The sequence below is a fragment of the Cervus canadensis genome, chromosome 14 (assembly GCF_019320065.1).
Source record: "Cervus canadensis isolate Bull #8, Minnesota chromosome 14, ASM1932006v1, whole genome shotgun sequence".
Classification (NCBI taxonomy): Eukaryota; Metazoa; Chordata; class Mammalia; order Artiodactyla; family Cervidae; genus Cervus; species Cervus canadensis.
In genome coordinates this window covers 10,510,253-10,516,252 of record NC_057399.1, presented here as the reverse complement: position 1 = coordinate 10,516,252, position 6,000 = coordinate 10,510,253, and positions in this window count along the sequence as shown.

The window sequence follows — 6,000 nt, the reverse complement described above, 5'->3', positions numbered from 1 at the left end:
GCATCCAGCTAAAGAGAGAAATCATTACTAAAAACCCAATAGCCCTCTTTCAGGAACTACCCAATCACAAGAGAAAACAGTATCCTGATCTTAACGCCATAAATTAGTTGTCCCTATTTTATTGTATTTGGCTTCTTTCACCGAACACAATGTTTTCAAGGCTCATCCATGTTGCCATATATAAAAGTCGTTTGTTTTTCATCTTTATGCTAATATCCCATTGTATGAAGATATGACAATTATTAATATTAACGAGCATCACCTAGTTTCCAGTTTGGGGCTATAAAACTTCTTGCATCTGACTTCTGGTACTTTCATGGATGTCCATCTGTTTGGTACATATCTAGGAGTGAATTGCTGGGTCATAGAGTATGCATGGGCTTCCCGGGTAGCTCAGCTGGAAAAGAATCTGCCTGCAATGCAGGAGACCCCGGTTTGATTCCTGGGTCAGGAAGATCCCCTGGAGGAGGGCATGGCAACCCACCCCAGTACTCTTGCATGGAGAATCCCCATGGACAGAGGGGCCTGGTGGGCCACAGTCCATGGGGTCGCAAAGAGTCGGACACGACTGCAGTGACCCAGCACGGAGCAGGGGGCACGTGTGTCTACATGAATGGATACGACTAATTCTCTACAGTCCTTTTGTCCACGTGCACACCCACCTAACACAGTGAAGTGCTTAGAAAAGGGGGGGCTGGCACACAGCAGCCAGCCAGGAGGCCAAGCAATACAGCCCTGGGGAGGCATAATGAAATCAACTGCAACAGAACTGGGATTTTAAAAGGCTGATAAAAAGAGGCACTATAAAAAAAAAAAAAAAAAAGAGGCACTATAGGATGGAACACATTGGATGTGGAGGCAAGGGAGAAGTGTACTTGAGAGAGAGAGACGGAGAAAGGCTCCTGTGTGGGGTGGCTGGTTGGGTGAGGGGTGTCAGGTTCGAAGGCAGGAGAAAAACATCTTAGTTCGGGACACATTGTGTTGAGATGCAGCACTGATGAGATGATGATGTCCCATAAACTGCTGGCTACCTGGTCTGTTTGCTAAAGGATGAGGTCAAGGCTGGAGACACAACGTTAGAATTTATCATCCCAGAGACAGGAACTGAAGCCAGGGGTGTGGCTGAGGTTTCCCAGGCGGGCTGTGTGGAATGCAGAGGAGGCAGAAGACCAGCCCACCTTGAGGGGATGAGCGGAGGAAGAGGAACAAGAGACAACATCGCTTCCCTCTGAAACGCTGGCGGGGGCTGTGAGCCGTGAGTCAGGCCCTCCCAGCCGCAGCAGCATCCTGGGGTCCGACTCACCAGCCGCAGTTTCCTCCTGAATGAACTTGCATCACTAACCTCAAGGCTGCGTTGCGAAATCCGCATCAGATTGCGTACCTTTGGCGGCCGTCCTAGGGACAACGGGCACCAAAGACTCATAGCATCTCGGGTCTGGGAGTTCGCTTCCCACCGCCACAACGGCTCTGCTGAGATGGTATCCAGCACCCCAGGCAGGAAGCTCAAACTTCCCACGGCAGCCCATTCCACAGTTGAGCAAGTGAGGCTACAAGAAACACCTTCCCTTATAAATGCCATCTCATGACACTGGAAGTCAAGGGAAGAGAAAACAGCGACCCTTCAATGGTTAGGACCCTGGATAGAGTAAGATGCAAGGGGCTTTGCATTCCGGAAGATCTTTCTGCTAACGTGTCCACGACCACCTTCCTGTCGGGGTCAGGGCGCTCCACTCCTCACCGGAAGCTGCAGTGATTTCACCGCCGCTCGCACCTGGGCTGGGAACGTGCTCACCGCTGCAGGCATTGCTCTGGCTTCAGCAGGCAGCGAGTCCTGCCCTGGATGGTGGCCAGGCTCTCAGGACTGCGGCGGTGCATGCCACGGCATGGATCCACCGGGCTGGACACGCGGAGAGAACGAGCGGCGGCTGGCAGAGCAAGCCCACTGCATGGCACTCTGCCATGCGGTTCAGCATTTTTTTCTAAATATTTACCTGCACCCGCTCTGCGTGGGTCTCTGGGGAAGAAGAAGGAAGCCAGACAGGATTAAGAAATGACTTCCCCCATTCCCTGTCTTGGGGAGATCTGTACAAGAAATGGGTATAGGAGACAGGATGGTGGCTGAAAAAAAAATTTTTTTGTTTGTTTTGCTTTTAGAAATTTTCAAAATACCCACCTAAGCAATCTCTGCATGATCTGAAATATGGAGATTTGTTTTCTGGAAAAGATATCAAAGGAAAACTGCCCTTGAGCCTTGATAGAGAGGGTCTCATCAGCCACTATTAACTGACAGCATGAACCTCCGAAGTGTTATCCTTGGATGCATGTCTGCCAGCTGAAAAGACATGCCTCACTTTCTCCCGACTACAAACCATCCAGTCCATCAGACCACAGACAAGATTCTTAGGAATTTTCCAACACTGGCAGACTTTGGAAGTGGCTAGCTTCTATCCGAGTTGACAGAACAGGATTAACTTTCTAGTTCTACAGAATCCTTTTTCTTTCCCTTTGCTTTATATAGACACTCATCTTGCCTATTATTAAACAGGACACCCTCTGATTTCTCAATACGCGTCCCATTATCTTCATCCTATTACTTTGACCCCCTATGGGCATAAGAATTGCCTAATCCACAGGCATGGAATCCCACCCAGCACGGCATATGACCAGTCAAAGTGGTAGGGGGATGGCCCATGGTCATAGGATGAATAGCTGGATAATCACCCAATGAAGCCAGAGGGAGCCAGCCTCACAGAATACTGAAATGCCCTTCTAAAGGCACAAGTGATGTACCATGCAACACGCTGAAAGAACAGAGTGACATTCTTCAGGACGCAGTGCACTTATTCAGTCGGAGACCTCGATAGGTGTGCGCGCCCCAGCAGGAAGGCCAGTCGCCTGGGAGGCATCTGTGGCCCACCACTAGACCCAGTGTCCTGCTACATGCATCTTTGTGCTTTCCCAGCCCAGCACCTCTGGGCTCTGCAGGGTCACACCTGCTCAATCTCATATGAAGCCACCAGTATGGGAATATATATTACAGTTTATCAGTTGGATTTCTTGATTGGAACTTGTTTTACTAGTTTTCTCATCTTCTTGATTGTGGTGGTGGTTTCACTGATGTATGCCTATGTCAAAACTCATCAAATTGTACATTTTAAACAACTGTGCCTCATAAAGCTGTTAAAAAAGAAATTTTGACTATATGAAATGCATGAACTCAAAAGACAAAAATGTTGAGATTATTTCAATAGAGAGGGTGGTAAAAATATGAAAAGTAGATGAGAAAAATCAAGAAATCCTACATGGAAGAAATAACCTTAGGCATGATTCAAAATTGAAAGAAAGTGAAAGTTGCTCATTTGTGTCCAACTCTTTGCAACCCCATGGACAACATAGTCCATGGAATTTTCTAGGCTAGAATACTGGAGAGGGCAGCCTTTCTCTTCTCCAGGGGATCTTCCCAACCCAGGGATCGAACCCAGGTCTCCTGCAGTGCAGGCGAATTCTTTACCCGCTGAGCCACAAGGGAAGCCTGATTCAAAATTAACAAAGTATATTTTCATGTGTAATCCCAACTACTGCCTTTAAAAGTTGGAATGCTTAAAGAGAAGGGCTCGCCTACTCTTCAAATCAGGATGGGTTTGCATATGCAGGTTTGGGCAGGGCTTTAGGAGAGGGGAACTGCCGTGTGTAATAAGGGAGAAGCATTATAATGCTGGGAAACGGGGAGGCACCTGGGAGAGAGGAGGGAGGGACCAGCAAGGTGGACACTCCAGGGGTGAAGGAGGGAGAGCTGAGAGCCCTGAGAGGCACACTCAAGGAAAGGGATTTTGAAAGAAAGGGAATTCATCAGAGAGGATTTTTAAGTTGTTTACTATGGTGTATGTTTATGAGCCTATCTCCCTCTGGTCACTCCCACACTGTCTTTTAAAAAAGGCTACATTGCTCACTAATTATTTTATGTGTAAGTGGATTTTTCTGAGAATAATGAAGGGAGCAAAGGATGAGTTGTGTGTCTGTGTTGATGCAAGGCAAAAACAGATTACATGGAGAGGCTAGAACTAAAGACTTCAGTGTAAATCCCTGGAAATGAGCAAAAAATTCTGGAACTGAAAGAGTTTCAAAGTCTATGGAATTGATGAAGTTCAGGTTGAGATTTCCCAGGGGTAAAGAAAGATCTGGTTAATATCTAGTTCTAGGTGGAAGAAATAGGAAATGGCATAAGATAAATGATATGATGAAAATATGGAGTGGAGAGTAAAAAAGACCCAGAGAAGAGTGGAAGAATTTAGAAAAGCTTGAGGGACTGCTAGGCTGAGAGGCTATCTCCCCACCCCCCAACCACCACCCTAGAGAAACTGAAGATGAGTCCCCAGCAGAAATTGAGGGTTTTTCTTTCCCTTCCCTCTTCCCAGTTTTCTAAATTAACTATGTTGGCCCAGAGAAACAACGGAGATGGGAACTCTCATGAAAGAAGACACTACCATCTTTGTGGGAGAGAGAGGCTAGAATATAGACTAACAGGGCCTTTGTCCAATACCCACAGGCCATCTGTTTGGTGTTGTAACTGGCTCTGGGGAAAAACCCAGCCATGCAATTCAGGGGCCATGGATTGGATTATTAAGAGAGTTCAGAAAAACTGAAGAACAGTCCTCAACACTGGCTCATCAGTCATATCCCACCGCAACCCTGCATCCAGGTGTCTTGGCCAAGCCTCTCCTTTGTGTTGGAGCTATCTAAACAGCAATGCTGAGCCTCTAATCAGACGCTGAAGCCACAGTCCTGTCGTGGATCAGAACCTCACCTTCTGGAGCAAATCCTATCTGAGAGTGTGTCCCTTTGTTCAGGAGAGGTCTACCAATGGAAGAAAATCAACTGGGGACCCCACACAGACAACTTTGGATATATATATATATATATATAATCCATTTTATAAATGAATAAAATAGAAACATAGGGCTCTGTTAATGCAATGTAGAAAGATTTATCTGTGAGTAATGATTTGCCTAAAGAGGGGAGAACAAGAATTGAATCCAAGCCCCTCATTCTCTTCTGGTTTTTCAGCATCAGTGTGGACGGAGGAAGAGAAACAAAGAGGGAGCATTTGGTAGGTTAAGGTTCTGACTATTCAGTCCATAGCACTCAAGGGTTAACCTTAATCTCTCCTTTTCCTGAGACCCAGGTAGACATCCACAGTCTGCTAGAGCTCAACCCTCTTAGAAAACAAAGCCCTCCTCGGAGAGAGTCACAGGAAGGAGCGACAACCAAGCCGACTTCCCTGGGTCCCTGCGAGGTCCGTCCTGGGAGTGCAAGAACGGTGGAGCCGGCCGGGGTCTTGCCCACCAGGGGGCAGTGTGAGACACAGTGGAATGGATATCCAGAGGCAGACCTCCTGGGTCCTGATACAGGACAGATTGTTTTAACTTTTCTAAGGCTCAGATTTCTCGAGACACACGTGACCTTCACCCCTCACAGAGTGATTGTGAGGATCAGATGGGATAAAGTATAAAACACTATCCCATCTTGAGCCTGTCTGCTGTTGTCACTGTTTGACCTTGCATGCTGAGGCTTGGGGCTCTTGAAATCTAGTCTCCCAAGAGCTTCCCTCAGAGGGCAGTTTTCCACCCCCAATCATTTATTCATCTATTCTTTGTTCCTTTGTTCATTTACACAAAATTTTCCCTTTAACAAAAACACCGAGTATCTGCGATATATAAGCCACGGAGCACAGAGCTATGCTCGATTCAAAGATGTATCAAAAGCCGCCCCAGTTATCTAGAAGACTGGTTCATTTGGTTTTGCTCAGTCTCATGTAAGATTCTTTGCTCCTTCCTTCCCTACATGTGACCAAGTCTTCTGATTTCCTGGGGGACTTTTCTAGAAAGGAGTACATATGACATGGGACCCGCTTGCTCTTTGGGAAAGCAGGTATTGATGAATTTCTTGTCTTGTCCCCCTCTTCCTAGCGTGGATTCTGTGATTGCAGGGCCCCCGTGCAAC